This window comes from Paramormyrops kingsleyae, chromosome 24 (assembly GCF_048594095.1).
Source record: "Paramormyrops kingsleyae isolate MSU_618 chromosome 24, PKINGS_0.4, whole genome shotgun sequence".
NCBI classification, from domain to species: domain Eukaryota; kingdom Metazoa; phylum Chordata; class Actinopteri; order Osteoglossiformes; family Mormyridae; genus Paramormyrops; species Paramormyrops kingsleyae.
In genome coordinates, this window is record NC_132820.1 from 21,721,197 (window position 1) to 21,742,494 (window position 21,298).

General features: G+C 42.7%; 2 non-coding genes and 3 pseudogenes across 2 annotated transcripts; 4 read left to right on the forward strand and 1 right to left on the reverse strand.

Moving 5' to 3' along the window:
* Positions 1–4,348: 4,348 nt before the first annotated feature.
* LOC140582560 (U2 spliceosomal RNA) lies at positions 4,349–4,540 on the forward strand. The gene has a single exon (XR_011985462.1). It is a non-coding gene; the product is annotated as a U2 spliceosomal RNA (small nuclear RNA).
* Positions 4,541–4,958: 418 nt separating this feature from the next.
* On the forward strand, positions 4,959–5,089 carry LOC140582587 (U5 spliceosomal RNA; annotated as a pseudogene).
* Positions 5,090–11,129: 6,040 nt separating this feature from the next.
* Positions 11,130–11,322, forward strand: LOC140582623 (U2 spliceosomal RNA). Its single transcript, XR_011985468.1, has one exon. It is a non-coding gene; the product is annotated as a U2 spliceosomal RNA (small nuclear RNA).
* Positions 11,323–16,417: 5,095 nt separating this feature from the next.
* On the reverse strand, positions 16,418–16,523 carry LOC140582487 (U2 spliceosomal RNA; annotated as a pseudogene).
* LOC140582498 (U2 spliceosomal RNA) lies at positions 16,490–16,627 on the forward strand (annotated as a pseudogene).
* Positions 16,628–21,298: the final 4,671 nt, after the last annotated feature.

The following is a 21,298-nucleotide window of genomic DNA, read 5'->3' on the forward strand; positions in this document are numbered from 1 at the left end:
TTTTCAAAAGAACAAATTCAAGACTGTCCACCACAAGCACAAAATGACTAACCTTATCTATTACAAACAGCTGGGGTGTATTTTCCATGAAGATGGATGGTAGGAGGAGTATAACTGCATTCACCAATTGGCCTGTAAATCACAAATAATTTAACAAAACTCACAAATTTGATTCGGCAAAGTTTTGAAACACTCATACCAATCTGAAATGAATGTGGCTTAAAGACCTAAAACAGATTAAGTGAAATCTGAAATAAATAAGGGGAACTTCTTATCCTAATTACATGCTACCATCAAAAGGAAAACACTGGATATAAACCACAAATACTTGTAATACAATGTGGTAGAATTACCTAAAACAATTAATTATAATAGCTTCATGAGGCTTAATGACCTAAAAGTGAGGTGCAATGGGAAAAAATTGCATTATTTATTCTGCTGCTGTTGCTTATTATTTAACATGAAGCCCCGTTAACAACCACAGCATCTGTACAGTTAACCCACACATGTTCTTCACTATCTAATTTAAGGTGTACTTGATCGTAACACCATGAATTTGATTAACTTGACTTGGCACTTAGACAACAAAAGTAACAGTGGAAGGAGGGCTGATGACCTAATTAATAGGGTTAAACAGACTACCTTAGACTAGCAACAGTTCTTTCAGATACAATGAGAAATATTGTACTCTGGTAGATTTAACTATCCTCCTATCTGATTTAGTCTTTCAGTGTATTATAAGAGACTTGTGTAGCTTACCATTTCGTTCAGTATCAGTCTGGCTCTCATCAACAGACTGCAGGCAAAGCCTCTTCAGGTTGCTTTCAGGTGCCATGGACACAAGCTGGCTTGCCAGCTTATTGAACCCTTTGATGACCTGCTTGTCCACATCAATCTTAAGAAGTGCTGATGCTTCTTCACACAGCTGAAGCAAAACATGTAGTTTAAATGAATTAATTCTATTGGTGTTTTGAAGCAAATATGGGACAAATTATTTATTCTATTCAATGCAAAGTGCAGAATTACATATGTACTAAACTGATGCACATTAACATCTTAACTCACCAAGACTGGAATAGAAAAGAAGGGGAATTCTTGTAAGACCTCTGCAGTGGTGTGCTGTTGAATATAGTATCTTCTGTACCTTTGTACTCTGTGGAGGCACTGGCCTCATCTTTTGGCACTCCTGCTTTATTGCTGCAATATGGTGGTTACAACTCCTTTGGTCCTTTATATATATTTGGTCCTTTATATATATTTCTAAAATTATAATTTAAATTATTTAAATGATACCAACAACCATTAAAATTATCAGTTATAGTCACCCATCAAACTCAGTGGTAGGGCTCTAAACAAAACCTAATTGGTTACATTGCAAACTATAGTCACAACAGATCGTTCTCACCTAATCAATTTAATTCTTATTTATAGCCAAGGTTTGTCTGTTCCGTCCTGGGGACGTATTGCACTAACTTACTAATTTGCAGATCTTAACCGTTTGCTAACGATGGTATTTCGGGTGACCAAATAATCCATGTCATCCCAGACACTTTGAGCTTGAACAGGATTTGTAAACTACTATTTCAATTAAAAGGACCTGGATTTCACTTGAGCGCTGAATTCTTGCTGAGTCTCCTGTAACCATGCATGTGTTACTTAATGTTAATGTGAAACATGCTGGATAAGTCTTTCAATCAAGGAAACAAACCAGTTAACCCCTTGGGACCGGCGATCCTGCTGGCGGGATCTGACAGAAATTTCGCAAAACCGCTTAAATAACTCCGCGAGTTTTTGTCATATACACATTTTAAAAATACTCTCAGAAACCTTGGACAGTCTACTTTTCAAATATATATAGGTAGAAACTAAATATATTTTTACAGCTTCGTGATACGAATTGAAAGAACAAGAGTGACTGACTTAAGCGTCTGCATCTCGAAGCAGCTCTGATCGCCTTCCCACTTGCAAATTGCGCTATTCGCATGATAACAACATGATAATCCGACAGTTAGTATTGGATAAAGAAATATGTGAATACGCCCATTGTGACCGAAATAAACAAGAGCACATGTCTGGGTAGTGTTTACACTGATCGGCTACAATATAGCACACGGATACGTCTCTGCCGCTGAAGCTTTGCGCCAGTGTTGCCACTTTCAGCAGCGAAGCTCATACCTGTGTTCATAGCTCAGTGGGCTAAGCCTGTGTGCCTGCAATCACGTGGTCGCCGATTCAAACGCAGCGTATTTAGAACATGAATAGCGATCTTCCGCTGAGAGCAGTCCTACACGCTCCCGACGCAAGTAAAACAAAGAAAGATGACACGATTTGCTTTTTTGCCTATTTAACCTAATTTTAAAAACGTTAATACTTCTGACAATGGAAGTTTTGAAAAGAAGACAGATAACGGATTTAGTCAGTGTTTTTTTCATGATTCTACATAATGATTTCAGCGAGATATAAACTGAAATACACGAGAAAGATACGCGGTCGATGATGCCCTCGTCCCCAGAGCGTCAATAATAGTCACTGCATCATATTTATCGCTTTCTATATTTATATAGTCACAGTTTTTCATTTTTCATTCCATCTATCAATAAACTGTGAAAGGGATTTTATTGTTGCTACTTTTCTTGCGTTTCAAACTGCCTTTCCAAAGTGATGGGTGTGGGGTGCAGTGACATTCCAGACTGATGGGCCATTGACAGTATGCAAACTACTACAGGTGTGAGGACACCTATCTCATCAATATTCATTGTGAAGACCATTGACTTTGAGAAAAAGAGTGTCACTCCAAAGTTCTAACACTTTAGTAATCAAACTACATAAAATTTCAGAATGTCACTTTCACCTATGTGTAGCCAACCCCTGTGTCTATAAGCTTCAGAGCTCAAAAGTCTTACCTAGAAATGTCTATAATGTGATTTTTTACAATTTCTCAGCATGTCTGAAAATAGGTTTTTGAAAAGTATATGTTTAAAGTTGATTTTAACAAAAAATAGAATAATAACATTCTAAGAGGCCTCAGATTATTGGTGCTGAGTTTGTGCTGAATAAAAGCAAATGTATCACTTTGGGATAAATGTTTTTTAGATAGGTGAAATATTTTAAAATGTCAAGGCATGTCAGACTACCTCGAAAGTGGAAAAAAGGCCTCAGGCCCCAGGGGGTTAAGCACAAGAAGAAATTAACTAATTAGTCGAGCACAGGAGCTTTTCGGTTTTAAAGCAGTTCGGAAAAACCCGAAGTTTGCGTCCAGGATAGGCTCTGGACCCCACGCGACCCTGTATAGGATAAGCGGTTTCAGATGATGGATGGATGGATAACCCAAAGTAGCTCTAAGTGTCCGGGATGATATGGATTATCACCCTAATAGTATTTATTTTAAATAAAAATCCTTCAGTAAACACAGCAATTGAGCGTTTAAAGCAGAAATAAATTTCCTACATACGATTGGCCACAGACCCTCACATAAAATAAAAAAAAAACTTCAACTACTTTGAAGTTCTTATTGGTAGTCATACGGGAAAAAAAACTCCCTATCGTCAAATTAGTAAAATCGTTCGGAATGTCAAAAAATTACTCGTGGGACTTTTTTTTAATCCGATCCTCATAGTTCATTTTAAATTGCCTTCTGATGGTTAAATTATTCCAAAACATTTTTCCCCATTTAAAAAATTACCTTACTGCTCTTGTACTGTAACTGCTCCCGATCGTCTTCTGAGAAAAAAACCTCGTAACCCCCTCGCACGAGCCGCACTCTACCAGGACTCGTCAGCCGCATGCGCAGGTTGTGGAAGCCACAAAACCATAGGGATTTTACTCTGATATTTCGGACAAAAATTAAAAATGTATTTTAAGAAAACAATTACAACGACACTAAAAGTATCATACTGAATTATACATGGGATTCTCAAGTAGCAAGACTACAATAGTATTTTCTTGTAAAATGTACTTTCATGATCTTCGTTGTATTTACAAATTCAGAAAAACCTTCATCTTCTCCTTTTCAGTGCAGCTTATGGAGAGGGACAATTATTTTGCAAATTTATACCCACCACCACCATCCAATAACTCGAATAAGAATTAAGAACCCTTCAATATCCCAAAGAACCATATGACTAACACGTAGAACCATCCACTACATAAAATGGTTCTTTAGTAGGTTATGGTTCTTTATGGAACCACACAGACTTCTAAAGAACCATTATTTTTCTGTGTGTAGTTCTATTTGTTTAATATTATCTTTGAAAGTCTTATTGTACTGTGTTGGCATGATTTGCATAGTGTAGGAATGATTCAGCCTCATACATTGTGATTATGTGTTAATGTAAGTAGTACAAGCATAATATTTATTATTCATGTATTTGAGCTGATTTACATTTTGTTTTGGTATGAAAAGGTTATTTTGATACGTCCCCCATTGAGGGGACCACATATTAAACAGATTTTTGGAACAGGGAGCCGGAAGTGGGGCTTGCCCCGTCCGCTCCAGGCATCGGCCCAGTATTGCAGTGCTTCCAGGAACGGTGCACCTCTACTGCCCCTTGTTGTTGAAAGGCAGAACTGACTGACTGACTAACTGACTGAGTGGGTGACTAATAGACTGAGTGCCTCTGGATGGCCAGCTAATTAGCTGCATGTGCTGTGAGGGAGGGGCCCTGTCCGTGCGTGGCCCCCGTTTCCTTCCGGTTTTCTTTTTTTTTTTTATTTTGAAGTAAGGTGACACGCTGTTTGTGTGGTGGACAGCTGTGCTGAGGTAAGGCATGACGTCATCTTTGCCTTTTGAATTTTCCCTCATGTTTGTTTAAATGATTGCTGTTTCTTGAGAGGACAGGAGGACAGGGAGGAGTCGGGGCCCCGACAGCGACAGCTGCGACGCCCCTGGGCATTCTACTCAGAGCGGGGGCGTCACGGAGACCCGGCTGACGGGGACCTGCTAAGCGGCAGCCCCATATCGACTCGGGTCTCTCTTCATCCCGTATAAATCTTTCGCTTTTTACTAAAGATTTCCGTGGGGTATAGTCATAGTTGTTTGGGTTAATTCTGACTACCACAAAAGTTTACAAGCCCTATTTTGGCAAGAGCTAATCCTAATCATTTTCATCCTTGCCGTTTTAATCACTCATGAATAGATGTTTGTTTTAAGCATTTTAAATTTAATTAAATACTGCAATACTAATTGGAGAAATACATCTTTTCCAATATTGTGCAGCCTAATAATGAAGTACTTAATGTCCTTAATGAAGATATCTAACAACATACGATGCAACATTCAACAGGGGGTAGTGAAGTGATATGTGGCAGATCAAAGTGCCAATTCGATGTGGGGCAGTGATTAGCATGTGGAGAATGCTGCAGCAGTATTACAAAATCAGCAACTCTTTTAAAAATAATAGTGATATAAATATATTATTTATTAATAAGTATATAGAATCAGTACACAAAGTATAAGTATATAAATATAAGCATATAAAGTATATAAGTACATAAAGTATAAGTATATAAAGTTTAAGTATATAAAGTATATAAGTATAAAAATCTTAAGTATAAAAATTATATAAGTATAAAAAATTTAAGTAAAAAAAGTTTAAGGGCTCAGAGGCCTGCTGCTCCTACTCATCAGAGTGGTTCTGTTGCTTGAATTTCTTCTTCAGAGCCTCTGCTAAAATGGCAGCAATGTCCTCTGAGGCCATGGGCGTCCCCTGCGTCAGTCCCCTCCTCGGCACTGGCGTCCCACCTGGCGACCTCAGCACCGGGCGCAGTTTAACGCAGGGCAGCTCCGCCAGGACATCCACCATGTTGGGGCCTTTGGTGGGTCCTGCGCCACTTCCCTGACGATGACTCGTCTTCTGCTTGGGGCCCTGGATACTAGCAGGTGGAGGAGGAGGAGGTGGCAGTGGAGGAGGAGGGGGTGGGAAACAGCTTGGAGCTGAAGTGGAGACTACAACAGGAGTCCCAGTGGTCTCCGAACTGCTCCGGGATATATGTGGGTCAGTCAGGGCACCAGCAAGCACGGAGATCTCAGACCGTAAACGGCCCACCTTGTCTTCGAGGGCTGCAATCTTCTTCCAAACTGCCGCCCACTCGGACCCTGCCTCTGCTGCAACAGGAGCATGCTGGTGATCCCCGTGTCCACTGGGGAGGTGGATGCCACTCCCGACCTTTGCAGGGGTTTTGTCATTTTTAGCAACCCCCGTTGCAACAGTCAAGGATGGTGCAGTGGGCTTGCGCACACGAAAGCTGGAACACTTAAAGCATCCCAGACAGGTGTGTAGAAAACCACGCAAGCGACTGAAAGGACCCTTTGCAGACATTATTTAAAGCAATGGAACACAAACAGTAAATGAAGATCGCCCAAATCAAGACCAAGAGAAATAAAAATTACAGCTTCTGCTTCCAGATATACGTAGCAATAACCAATGAGCACGCAGAACCATTCGAGGTCAACTTAGCCGACCGTTTCACGTTCTAAAATTTACAGGATACAGTGGTACCTCAGAAGTCAAATTTAATTTTTAAATTTTTTTTTCTCTCCCAAAATGGCGGCGCGTGCACACGCTGCGGCTTCTCTCTCTCCCGACTAAACAGTGTTTTTGTGTTTTTCGTCCTGGACGTTGCAGTGTTTCTGTACACCTTTGTCGCGTTTATCTGTTCTTAAGCCCATATATAGCCGAACATTTTTGCTCAACATCGGCAGAAACAAACTTTTTAAGTTAGACTCTGTGGACGCCGAAGAGCTGAATGATCTGGGTCTGCTCCGCAGGCCTACTCAATCACCGACCCCCACTCCTGCACCTCGCCCAAAATGGAGGTGCCTCAAGCGGCGTGAGAGAAAGCAGAAGAGGGATAAGAGCGGAGATATCCGAGCTAGGCTGGTGGCTTGCCCACACAAACCCGCTATCCCCTCCATCGTTCTGGCCAACGTACGCTCATTGGATAAGAAACTGGACTACATCCGACTACTATGTTCATCTCAGAGGAATGTAATGGACTGTTGTGTTTTTGTGTTCACGGAAACATGGCTCAGTGACTGTGTCCCGGACCGCGGCATTCAGCTTGACCAGCTAACATGCTACCGTGCTGACAGAGTTGTCGTCGTGGGAGGTAAGACCCGCGGTGGCGGGCTTTGTGTTTACATCAATGACGCCTGGTGCTGCGATGCTGTTGCGGTCTGCAAATACTGCTCACCAGTGTTGGAGTTTATGGTTATTAAGTGCCGGCCGTTCTATCTACCGAGGGAATATACAGCTATACTGTTGTTTACTGTGTATATCCCTCCCACCTCCAATGGTAGCAACAGGAGGGAGGCACGGAATGAACTGTACCAGCACATCAGTGAGCAGCAGACAGCCCACCCAGATGCTTTTCTCATCTTGGCTGGGGATTTCAATCATGCAGACTTAAAGAGTGTGTTTCCCAAAATACAGCAACACATAGACTTTCCTACACGGGGAAATAACACACTGGACCTTGTTTGCACCACCCAAAGAGGAGCTTACAAGGCTTTCCCCCTCCCCCAGCTCGGTGCCTCAAACCACATTACTGTCATGCTAATGCCTGCTTACAGACCCCCGGCGACAACATCCCGGAGCAGTGCCGACGCCAAGAGCTAGCCCCCCCCCACCCCGAAGGGCAGCCCGTACTCAGTCACCCACTCATTCGACGACAAATAGCCCCCCCCCCACCACCAGCCAGGGCAGACACCCAGACATCACAGGATGGCAGCCACAGCCCCCCCAGCTCCAAGAAGCCACTAGCCGCCCATAGCCCGGGGGCCCAACCCCACCACCCGCCAGAATCATGAGGAGACGAGACCACAGCCGACCACCCCCTCCTACATAATGGAATTGGCCAGAATGGACCAGAGAGAATCCAATTCGCCCAATTGTTTTTTTTGGAGGGAATTAGACATTCTCTCCAAACTTATGTGGTCTAGAATTAAATTTCTATACTGAGTAACACATAAATTATTTTTTGATTTCCAGTTCATGAAGATAGTTTTCTTTGCAATGCCTAAGGCAGTAAGGATCATGTGCACTTTATTTTCTTCCATATCTAATACACTTGCATCACCTAAAATGCACAATGTAGGTGAGGTTGGGATATAGCAATTAAACCAAATTCATAGATCTTCACATATCCTTTGCCAGAACTTCTGCACCGGTGTGCAGGACCATATGGCATGCATGTAGTTCTCTACAAAGTTACCTGAGCAGTGGGTGCATAGGTTTGAGTGTATAAGGCCCATTTGGAACATCCTTTGTCCTGTATAATGAGCTCTATGCAGAGTTTTGTATGGTATAAGCTGTAAGTTGGGGTTTTTAGTCATTTTGAAGGTGTTTAAACATATTTCTTTCCAAAAGTTTTGATCTGGATCGATGGATAGATCTTGCTCCCATTTTGAGGTTGGGAGGGAAATTGAGTCATCCATTTTTGACAATAACTTATACATTTTTTGCAATAATTTGGGGCTAGAAAGATTTAAAAATTCTAGCACCCATGGAGGTATTTCTAAGTTAAACTGATTAAGATTGAACCTTGCCTGAATTGCTGGTACTCAAGAAATTTACTTCCGTATTTTGAGACTAGTTCCTCGAATGAAATAAATTTTCCGTTTTGCATAACATGTTCAAGATTTCTAATCCCTTTATCATGCCATAAGGGAAAGCTCAATTTTATCTTTTTTCGGCAAATATCTGGATTGTTCCAAATGGGTGTTAATTTGCAGGGGATAAGTGGAGACCTAGTTATTTTTAAAAATTCCCACCAGGCTGTTAATGAGGTGTTAATACTAAGGCTCTTAAAACACTTATAAAAGGCAGATCAGACAATTTTACTTCTCCGCAGATTGCTTGTTCTAAGTCCAGCCATGGACTATCTACCGGGCTTGATTTGATCCAATTTGTTATATACTGCAGTCTGTTGGCTAAGAAGTAGTGATAGAAACTTGGTAGTTCTAGACCACCATTACCTTTGGCTTTTTGCAGAGTTTTCAAGCTGATTCGTGATGGTTTGTTCTTCAATAAAAATGACAAGATGCTTGCTTTAAACCAAGCCATAGAGGGTTTATTATTGATCATTGAGAACAAGTAATTGATTTTAGGCAGGACCATCATTTTAATGGTGGCAACTCTTCCAATGAGTGATATAGGTAGAGATTTCCACTGCACAAGATCCTCTTCCACCTTTTTTAACAAAGGAATATGATTCATCTGTACTAGATCTGAGAGTCTGGTGGAAAAATTTATGCCTAAGTATCTAAGGTTACCTGACTGTAAAGGAGTAGTAGTTGTGTTTTGGAAACTACAATTCAAAGGCAAAACTGTTGATTTGCTCCAGTTGACGGAGTAGTCTGATATAGATGAGAACTTATCTATAAGTGATATTGTCTTCAGAAGAGAGGTTGGAGAATTCCTAAGAAAATGTAATACGTCATCTGCATAAAGGCTTATCTTATGGTCTGTTTTTTCTGTTTGAATTCCTTTAATATCTACATTTTGTCTAATTAGTTTGTTGTTTTTAATTGTATTTGATCATTTTAATATTTCATGGCCAATTTTAATATTGTCACTTTGAATGTCAGGGGTTTGAGGAACGTTTTAAAACGTACGTTGGTTTTTAATCAGCTGGCATCTTCCCCTTCAGCATTTGTTTTCTGCAGGAAGTCCACCTCCGGGACCAGCGGGACGAGGCTCTCTTTTCACGACAATGGAAGAGGGGTAGATCCTACTGGAGCGTAGGTGGTGTCCACTCCTCAGGCGTCGGGATTCTTTTTGGCGACCACGCCTTTGAGGAAGTAAGTTAATTTACCGCTCTTCAAGGCAGGGTTTTGGGAGTGGACGCCACATGGAGGGGACAGCGCCTCCGGGCCATATGCATCTACGCTCCAGTGGAGGCCTCGTCCCGTATAACTCTCTCTGAAGAGTTGTCCCCGTTCTGTGTCACAGATCGACACTTGATTTTAGGAGGGGACTTTCACATCGCGTTGGAGGGTAGAGAGGATGTCAGCTCAGGGCATTTTCGCCATTTTATTCGTTCCTTTAAACTTGTGGATGGTTTTAAAACATGCAACCCCAGCATGCTGGGCTTCACCTGGCATAATAGTCGCGGAGCCAGCAGTCGCATCGACTACATTTTAGCTTCACCCCCCGTTGTTTTTGAAAAGGTGTCCTTCTCCCCACAGTGGCCCACTGACCACTTGGCAGTGGAGGCCACTGCCTCCATAGACGCCGCTGTATATGGGGGCGTCTATTGGAAAATGAACCTGCAGATCCTGGAGGAGAGCGATTTTAGACACCTTTTCTTAGATCACTTCTCCGAGTGGCAGAAGGAGAAGCCTACCTTCCCCTCTGTGGCCGAATGGTGGGAGAGTGTGAAGGACGGGATCCGAACCTTCTCCATGCAGTATAGCAAGCAGCGCAGGATGGAGAAGAAATTCTCCATTCTGCAGCTGGAGAGAAGGTTGCGGGATGAATATGCCACTTACAACAATGGGGGCATGTATTAGGATGAATTCACGGACGATTACGTCACCCACATGGCATGGAATTAATCCTTTTACTATAATATTCTGGGAAGTTGTAATTGTGGATTAATTCTGATCGTATGTGGACTGATCGTCCTGAAATTCAGATCAATCGTCCATGATTCACCCCGAATGTTACTAGACTGCACGAACATGTTATTTACCGATCCCCTGTAAAACCTAATTTTTCCATAAATAACTTGGGCTCATAAAAAGAAACCAGGATGCTCATCTTGCATCAAAAGCATGCATTTGAGATGACATTTTAATTGTATAAATGGCCATATGTGTTTACTTAGATTTTAATGGTGTGTAAATATATTGGTTGCTTTTATTGCTTTTTTTTTTGCTTATTTTATGGTGAATGGTTCTGCAGATAGTTTGTTTAATACTATTTTAAAATATTTTCAGTCATGTCTTATTGTATTGGCATTCACTTGTATGATGTGGGAAAATTTCAGCCTGTTATATTATGACTATTTCTGAATATCATTGTTTTAGTAGGAAAATGTTTTTAATTCCCTTGTTGACAGTGCCAATTTTTTAAGTGCAGTTTCTATTATATGTTTTAATGTGTTTGTGTCGATGTAAATAATTGTGCAGAACTTTTTAATAAAGTATTTGGATCTGAAAAAAAAAAATCTGTTTTATCAGTTAAATATCTGATACGTCCCCCATGGAGGGGACCACATATTAAACGGATTTTTGGAACAGGGAGCCGGAAGTGGGGCTTGCCCCGTCCGCTCTACGCATGGACCCGGTATTGCTGTGCTTCCGGGAACGGTGCACCTCTACTGCCCCCTGTTGTTGAAAGGCAGAACTGACTGACTGACTGACTATATAAAGTACATGATCTTACCACACTGACATTTCTGATTTTGCTAACAATCATGTACAGTAAATTTAAAAGCTTTTTGTTTTGTCATAAATTATTTATGCTATTTTACAATGCAGATAAAGTATTCCTGTCGATACAAGGAGGATATATTTCTTTTCTCGATGGATGTTGTTTTGAACCTAAAGGTTGTTTTTTTGGAAGAGCAGTATATAGTTACTGCCTACATTTTTTGCTGTGCATGTGATTTTGATGAGAATATTACATTTTTATATCTCTGCGTAGATTTTTTCAGCAATAATTGAGTCTATCCTTGTGTATTTAAGGTTTTGGTAATTCATGATTACCAAATAAGATTTGGTGTCATTGTACAAATATAAGAAGATTCAGTGTGCAGTTACCAGGTTACAAATAAACAAACAAATAAATAAAATGGCATCAGAAGAGAAGTACGATGACAGTAAAATGTGTGAAACTAGTGGAATGTGAAAAATGTGTGTGCATATAAGTCTCCACATGTATAAAGCGGCTGTATAGCATAACAAAAAGGAGCAATGGATAACTGACATAAAGTGCTTACTGTCCATAACGACAATGAGTCATGTACGGCGTAAGATAAACACAACATGCGTTAACTTTGGATATGCATAATGCGCACACAAGAATCATATGTCTTTGGAATCGAGAGAACTATCAGATAACTTCAACAAGTTACCAAATGAATGCAAAATCAAAGATAGGCTATTAATTTCTGCCTGGCACTAACCTTGTATTCCTCTGTCACATGACCGGTGGGAAGTAGGACCCGAATGCAAGCTGTAGGGCAGAACCCCCTTTGCGGGGAGCTTTTCTGGCAGGCAGGCTTGGGCACAGAGACGCAAACAGACAAGGACAGAACTGGAGAACATTGGCCTGGGCACTTTACCAAACTAAGGAATGGGAAAACACAAGGCAGCTGGTAGTGACTGACAGAAGGACAGGAACATGAGGTAAGACTAATAAAGACCAAGCGTGGCTCATTAGGGCCACGTCAGGGAGGAGAACTGGAGAGTAAGGTTGACAGGACGGGCAGGCCATGACAGTAACACCCCCCCACCCCTCAATCCTGTGCCCTCCTGGTGCAAAGGTATCATTAAGGGGACACACAGACCAGGGCAAAACCAAGGACAGCAGGGGAGACAAACCACCAGGACACAACTCATGACAGGCCAGGTAACCCGACAGGGATGCAGACTAGGGACCAAAAGACAAACAGCGGGTGTCAGTGGGCAAGTGGCAACAAAGGAAACAGAAGAAGGAGACAAAGGGAGGGATTGGGCACCAAAAGGACCAAAGGTGGCACAGGACAGACAGGGCAGGACACAACCAGACAAACAATGTGCAACAAGAATAGGGCCAGGAGAGGGAGCCAGGGGGAACCTAAAGTGGGAAGCAAGAGTGACTGGAGTGGGGGCTGGAAGAGTGAAATCGGGCTAAGAGGTGAAACCAGGGAGAGCCACGGGGAAGCAAGACTACAGATCAAGCTCCGAGGTACCGCAGAAGGGTCGCGGCCAGGGGGGCCTTCGGAGTCCTGTCTGGGCCTGTAGAAGGACGAGCTCCTCTCGTCTGCGCCAGCCGAGGGAAGAACAGCATCGGTAGACGGCGAGGGGTCGGCAGAGCCGGAGGGCATCGAGGAGCAGGCAGGACAGGAACTGGACCACACCGTGGACCCTGCAGAACAAAAGCACAGGCCAGTACCAGTGCCGGAGGAAACCGCAGGTGGTTCCTTTTGGGAACCAATGGATGGGGTCCCCCGAAAAGACCCCCTTGGACCGAGCTGGGGCCAGGCGGTAAGTCTGGGTAGCATACCCCAGATCTTTCCTCCTGCAGCCGAACCCCCGACCAGTTTTCCGTTGACCCTGCCGTTGTCACGGCGATAACCTCCTCGGCTGGGGAAACTCTGGTCACGGGGCTGACACCACGGACTGGGACTCAGGGCAAGAACTGGAGGGTCCCACTCCATGTCCTCCGGGCCGCCTGTGCCTTAATCCATACTAAATGTAATTAAACAGAATGAAGCTTAAAAGAATAAAATGGTAAAGAGAGGAAAATTTAATGTGTAAGTTTCAAAAAACGGGCTCTTGCTTTTATTCAGATGTTTGCAGGCGTTGTGACTCTGTGATGAATGGTGACGTATGAGATCCTGAGAATGGGCTACGCCTCCAAGGGTGAGTGGCAGGTGGCATTTCCCAGGAATTACAGGCTGGAGATGTCTGAGGAGCTCTCCTGGAGTGAAGACAGAAAGAGAAGAAGGGAACAAGCAGAGGGTGTGGGGAGAAAAAGACTGCAGATCCAGTTACAGGTGAATTGTACAAATGCCCTTGAAGTCTTGGTCCATGAGGGATCCAATTTTTAATAATAATAAAAAAAAAAAGACAATAAATTATTTAAAAATAGAGTTTTCATTTATATCTGTCTAGGAGTTAAAACACATAAAATCAATTAACTTACCTGGTGATTTTGGAACTTCTGACCCCAAATCAAAATAATATAGATTATAACTAAATGCATCGTTTTATTTGGGAAAAAGGGATAAATTAAATAAAAGGTTAAATTTGGAATCTAAAACAAAAACAGCAATTTCACATCAGGAATAAATATCATTTCAAGGGTCTTCAGTACATTTTTCCTGTGTCTGCTCCCTTTACACGTAGAGAGTGATATAAACATGTACCAATATGTTAGACTGAAATGAAACAGAGAAAACGTAAAATAAAGAAGTAAGGAAAATAGAGGTTAAAATGCACGGTAATTTGTTGTCGTATTGGCGCAAATGCACATAAAAAATGTACAACCGATTGCTGCATGTATCGCTTTTAAAGGTTAATGCGTACTTGTGAACCAGTTATGTCCATCACTGCGTACATAGCTAACAGAAAGTCAAAACGCATTGCTGTGCTCTAGAACTTGTGAAGTAACTTGCGTGCCTGCTAGCGGCATTCCAGTTCATTTCAAAAGGCATGCACAAGCAGTGCCATCTTGTGGTTTGTCATATATGGCAGATAGGCATGTTGCTGGCCACCCTAAACGAGGACCCAGCATGATGTTGGCCACTGCTGCTGGGCTGCTGTCACAGTTGGTGATTTTTGCTACCTGACTCGACGGTGATCTCAGCCATGGTCCATCTCCTGACCCCCATTATATTTTGTGAATGTAAACCCGTTTAAGTTCACTGCTGCACAGTGGGAAGCAAGTGATCAACTCTGGCGTGTACTGACAACGTAAAATTCGAATAATACTTATCGATGTCAAATATGTGTATCTACATGCAACTAACCAACTATTCAATCAGACTCAGGATGTGCAACAATACCATGCCCATTTACAAAACAATACTCATATACTTTAGTTTGTGTTCACTAAAGGGGGGGGCGAGGCCATTGAAGCACCATGCTTGCATTAGTTATAGGACAGACATGTGATCGTGTTAAATCCCCAAAACACAAAAATAACAACACTACAGTCACCACATCCTGTCAGCTGGATGGAAGGATACTTTTTTTTTTTCAAACACTGGGAAAGTTGGCCGGTGAAACAAAACTGGGCACAGACAGAAAAGAACCCCACAACTCTCCTCACTGATCTGTCACTCAAAGGTCAACCCCCCCCCCCCCCCACACACACACACACACACACACAGGACAATAGCTCAGCCAAGGCTGGTGATGTTGGAACGGCCACCGGGGGGCGCCACTATGCGGTGGCCAGGGCGCCTAGGGACATTGTCGTCAGCTTGGGGACCTGAAAGGCAGCAACAGACTAATTTCAGAAAGGGCTTCAACTGGATGTGTGCAGTGATCATTTTCCATATAGAATTTAAATGTTTTAAGGTCCTTCCAGCAAAAATGAACTACAAATAAACTACAAATTTACCTCAAAATGGCAATTCCATGGCAATTATGGATGTTCAGTTGTTAATAATAAAAATATATGTTTATTTATACTCAAAGCTTCATAAAACCACACAGGCAAGATTATATGCTGATCCTGGCTCTGCAGAGGACGGCAAAATAGCGCATTGATATTTGTACTCATGCACCAAATTTATCGACCCATGAAATGAAAGAAGAGTTAATCATGTGGAAGAGAAGAGAGGAAGAGACAGGTAGATTGTAGAAGACGTCATGCAGAGAACCACTGATACGTATGGGTATGAACTTGAAGAGGAGCCCCAGGTTTGGGATGAGAAACAGACACGAAACACCGGAAGGGAAAAAGAGGACGGCTACCAGGTGCAGGATGGCCTGCAGAATGCAGGAAATACCCCAAGAAGCCATGCAAAGGATCCACTCCTTACTCAGAAGTCAACTTGGCCAATACCCAATCAAACCCATACCCAAAATTTTCAGCATCAAAGAACTCTTAATTCTCCTTCACTGTCTTTTAGCCCTCAGTCTCTCCCTGGCTCCTTCCTGCCCTGGTACCTCATCTATCACCAAGGAGTTTACAGCCTACAGGAATGTCCATCATCATGACACATCGAAGCAATAGCGGTTAACCTCACAAACCTATAGCTGATGTGTACTTGTTATGTTTGCTTGTATTTGTGTTACCCTCCAACTGCTGAGAGTCCGGCCCTGGAAATATATAAGATGATGCAGGTGAGGTCAGGGCAAGGTGCTAGGAGACATCAGTGTCGATACAAGTACAGACAATCGTCATTGTGGGGTCCCTTGCTCCCCAACATGCTGGGGTACCAATAAAAAGGAAGAAGGCATGGACTCTGCCCAATTAAAGACCTTATTGCATGTGTGTAGGAAACCAAATTTCTCTGGGCTCCGCGTGTATCACGGTTACATATGAAGCACACATGTGTTTAAACTTAAAAAAAATCAGGATGAAAGGTGCCTTATTCCCTTTTGCACAGTCATGATACGTTTCTGTAATCACCTCATCAGCAAGGGGGTATCTCACGCCCCGAAAATTAATATGAATAATTTCTGTTTTTCACCATTTTACTTCAGGTGCTCCGGTTCGATAAGCAGACCCTGTCTCACTCAGTCACCCACTCAGTCAGTCAGTCTGAGTCAGTCCGTTTAATATGTGGTCCCCTCCATGGGGGACGTATCAGATATTAAACTGATACTACACTTGATCTTAGCCAAAAGGCCGAGAAGCCTTTTATTAGATGGATTTTTGGAACAGGGAGCCGGAAGTGGGGCTTGTCCCGTCCGCTCCACGCATCGACCCGGTATTGCAGTGCTTCCGGGAATGGTGCACCTCTACTGCCCCCTGTTGTTGAAAGGCAGAACTGACTGAGTGGGTGACTAATAGACTGAGTGCCTCTGGATGGCCAGCTAATTAGCTGCATGTGCTGTGAGGGAGGGGCCCTGTCCGTGCACAGCCCCCGTTTCCTGCTGTTTTTCTCTTTTTTTTTTTTTTTAAAGGAAGGTGACACGCTGTCGTTTGTGCGGTGGGCAGCTGTGCTGAGGTAAGGAATGACGTCATCTTTGCCTTTTGAATTTTCCCTCATGTTTGTTTAAATGATTGCTGTTTTTTGAGAGGACAGGAGGACAGGGAGGAGTCTGGGCCCCGAGGCTGGCGGCTGCGACATCCCTGGGCATTTTACTCCGAGTGGGGGGGGCACGGAGGCCCGGCTAACGGCGACCCGCTAAGTGGCGGCCCCATATCGACTCGGGTCTCTCTTCGGTCTTCAGGACCGGTATACGTTTCTTCTCCTTTCCAGATTGGAAAAGACAGGAAGGAGCAAAAGTGGAAGAGTTGACGAAATGGCGTCGGATGGCGTAGCTTCCAGCGGTGGGGCGTAAAGACCTTGCATTCCAGAGCATCCCCGCGCATATGAGAGTCTGCTCCATACATCTCCGTTCAGGTAAGTCAGCTTCCGGTGTGATCACTAGACTCCATTCTTGTGTTTGTCCCTAAAGAGAACAGCCAGGATAGGAAATGCTGGAAACCCATCCCAACCGGAGTCCATCCCTTCCCGGTGACACAGTAACCCGAAAGTGTTTGTGAGTGTGGTTTATGTCAGATTAGGAGAGCTGAAATTAACCTTTTGTTGGATGATAGTCGGCGACCAAAACAAGAACTAGATCACAGAAAAGTGTTTCAAAAACGACAGCGTCAAAATGAAATGCAACGCTGGATGGAAGTTTTCTAGTCCTGATGAAGGATGTAGAATCAGAATCCAGATATGTTTCCATACAAGGAATTTGCCTTGGTGGTGCTTTTATATGACATTACAAAGAACATACCACATTTAGCAAAGACATATGCAGAAAGGTAATAAACAATAGACTGGCAATTGGGTAATATGATAATTATATGATAATTAAGTTTATTAATGGCAGTAATGATGGTATTATGATATTTATATATGTGTGTGTACATAGTAATCATTGTAGTATGAATATAAACTATATAAATGGTATAATAATTTAAAGGGCTCTTAAATGGTGCCGTTATTAAGTAGCAGCCAAGTCAACTATATGTGCAAGAGTGCAATATGTATACAGAGTTTGCAGTATGTGTGCATAATGTGCAAGAGTGCAGAATATAATCATAGAGGAAGTTTATCAGTTGTTCACTGGTTATGCTGGTGGATATTTCACTGCAGCTGACGATTAATTGAACGTCCAGTCAGAGACTGGCTTGGTTAATGAGAGAGACTACCTGAGGGGAGAAGCTCTTGGCGTCGGTCTTGTGGTCTTGGTTCTGATTGCCATGAGTCTTCTCCTGGAGGGTAAGGCTTGAAAGATGTGGTGAGCAGGGTGAGATGGGTCCTCAAAGATTTTGTATGCCCGTTTCCTGGTTCTGGTGATGTACAGTGTCTGGAGGGTAGGCAGGTTACTGCCAATTATTCGCTCTGCTGAGCGGATGATGTATTGCAGTCTGGCCTTGTCGTAAATCTGGGCCATTGTGGTTATAACATGTTATTTTGGATCAGGCACGGACAGTTGTGAGAGTTCAGTCTGCATTAGCTCCGATAGAATAGTATTAAATGCAAAGCTAAAGTCCACAAACAAAATTCTAACATATGTCTCAGGGCACTCCAAGTGTCAGAGCAAGAAATGGAGTCCAGTGTTAACTGCATCGTCCACAGGTCTGTTGGTTCTGTAGGCTGACTGTAGCCTGGGGTCAAGCGATGGGTCTGTGATGATTTTAAGGTATGACAGCACAAGTCTCTCAAAAGCCTTCATTACCACCGATGTGAGAGCCACTGGTCTGTAGTCACTGAGGCAAGAGACTCTGGGTTTCTTTGGAATAGGTGTTATTGTGGATGATTTAAGACACAAAGATCCAGTGACTGGTTGAAAATATCTGTGAAGACAGGTGACTGTTGATCTGCACAGTGCTTCAGAGTGGCTGGGGAGTGTTGGAGTACGCCGTCTCCACCGGGTCAAGAGATTCACAGCTGACACGTGGAGAAGTTGCAGGTCACCAGTTTATTCTCTGACAGATTGCAATCCGGGAGCGACCATCTGACATACATTCGGCATGTACAAGAGGAAGCTCTGCCATATGTATCAGCTGTGTCCCCTTTAAAGCCCTTTGGGCATCTCCCCCCTCTCTCGGTACCTTCCGTCTACGTGACAACCACATGTTTGACATTTGCTCTAGTTAGTCGGTTAGTACTTGTCCTTCTGGAAGGCTAAAAGATAAAGGGGCCGCTGACGTTTTCTGTCGCTCCCTCTATCTGTTCTGATTAGGTCCCCCTGCCCTGCCGGCGCCAGTCAGTTCTCGTTTCAGTTAACTGCATTTTCTAGAATCAACCCCCCCCCCCCCCTTTCATCATGCCCTGCTTTAAGCTATATTCTCCTTTTCCTCTATTCATTGTATGTTCTTTATAATTCTATTGAATCCCACACTACCTAGCAATGTTGGTAGTAACGCGTTACTGTAATTCCACTACTTTTGTCTGTAAGGAGTAATGTAACTAATTACCATTTCAAATTAAAAAACGCAAAGTACTGAAATTTCAACGGACTCGTTACCTTTGTCTTGCGTGAAAATATTAATGGATAAAGGCAGCATGTTCTCCTAATTTCCTGTTTATGATGTAACGCCATCCGACCTTACCGTGGCGCAATGAATGGGTGATTTTATAGGTACGCTGATAGGTACAATTAGACAGTTGTATTGTCTGGCACTGTCACAGCAGCAACACTAAAGTAATATAACTATCCAGAGAGCACACATGCATTGGCACTATGTCTCCGCGGTACTTGAAAATCCATCGGCAAACATCTCTGTGTTGCAGAAACATCACCACCGAACATTTGAGCCCATATTCCCCCGATGTTAAAGCGATCAATATACAACATTTAGACCACTATTATTTTCCTTTATTAGGCTATATATACAGGTTAGGTCAGGCTGGTGGAGCATGCGCTGATCGATGCAGCGCGTTTCGCCGCACCCGTGCACCACACGTCGAAAATCCTCACGGACACACGGTCCAGTCCCACCCTCATTATAATTACTTTTATATGCAGTAATTGATAACTAGTCATTTTTGGTAACCTGCACAACGTACGCTGCAGACTAGTAACGTTACCACCGTTGGCTGAACTCGAAATAGTTGTGGTGCTATATATATGACGTTAGATTGTTACAGGGACTGTGATAAATGCAAATCGAGCCCCCCATTATGGTTGCGTTAAAAAAGTTAACATTTTTACTCAGATTTCTTCCATTTGTACGTGGTGTGCTTTTTATACTATGACAAGTTTTCCTAACATCAGATTTAAAAATTGCAAAATATACCAACATATTGAATTGCAATCCCTGTATCTTGAAACGTGACGTGTTGCCAGACTCTCCGATACACAGCTCTATGGTCCATACAGAGGAGATGAAGAACATGCAGTTTGCTAAGTCACAAAGTTATCTTTTGTCATGTGACTATACCGTTACATACCTTAACGCAATTAAGATGTTTTCATGTGTTTCTAATGATACAATTACAACACTAGCCATGTAGAGGCATTAATCGGGGAATTCATTTATAAAGGCTTTGTGTGACCGAAAAAGATGCCAAACATTCATAGGCACATTTGTAAGAGGATTTTGGGATTTATAAAGAAAAACGTATGCTGAAAACAACTCACACGTTTTGTGAACCTGACTGAAGGGGATGCGGTTTCGACAGAATGCTTGAATTGAAGGCTCCAGGAATGTTGTCGGCATTTCATTTCATTTCATGGTCACACGGCCATTGGCTCTGAAATTAAACTGTTCTTTTAAATAGAATTGTTTAAATTTGCAAACTGAATTGTATGCTGTGTTTAAATGTTCAGATATCATTAGATATTTCACTGCATATTTTTCAGCTTAATGGCCTCTGAAATTGGTGCTCTGTCACTAAGACGTACTACACAAACAAAGCATTTTCTGCCCAGTGTAAAGGCTTCTTATTCAGTTTCCCTACAGTAAATGGTAAATGGTAAATGGACTGCATTTACAGTATATAGCGCTTTTTACTACTCTTACGAGTACCAAAGCGCTTTACAATTATGCCTCACATTCACCCATCCACACTCACATTCACACACCGGTGCTAAGATAATAGTTGTGCAACTTATTGAATCTTTCCATTTTTTCAAAAACAACAGAAGGGGACATAAATGGGGGTGTCGGACCCGTAACCAGCTGAGATGAGGGAGCTGCAGCCTGCGCTGGAACCTGATACGGAGGGGTGGGATGAACCATGGCCACAACTGGTGCTGGTTCGTCCTTTGGGGTTAAAAAGACTGGGGACAGCACATTTAATTAAAGTGAATCCTTATGTCACTCTACATAAGAACATAAGAACATAAGAAATATACAAACGAGAGGAGGCCATTCGGCCCATCGAGCTCGCTTGGGGAGAACTTAACTAATAGCTCAGAGTTGTTAAAATCTTATCTAGCTCTGATTGAAAGGAACCCAAGGATTCA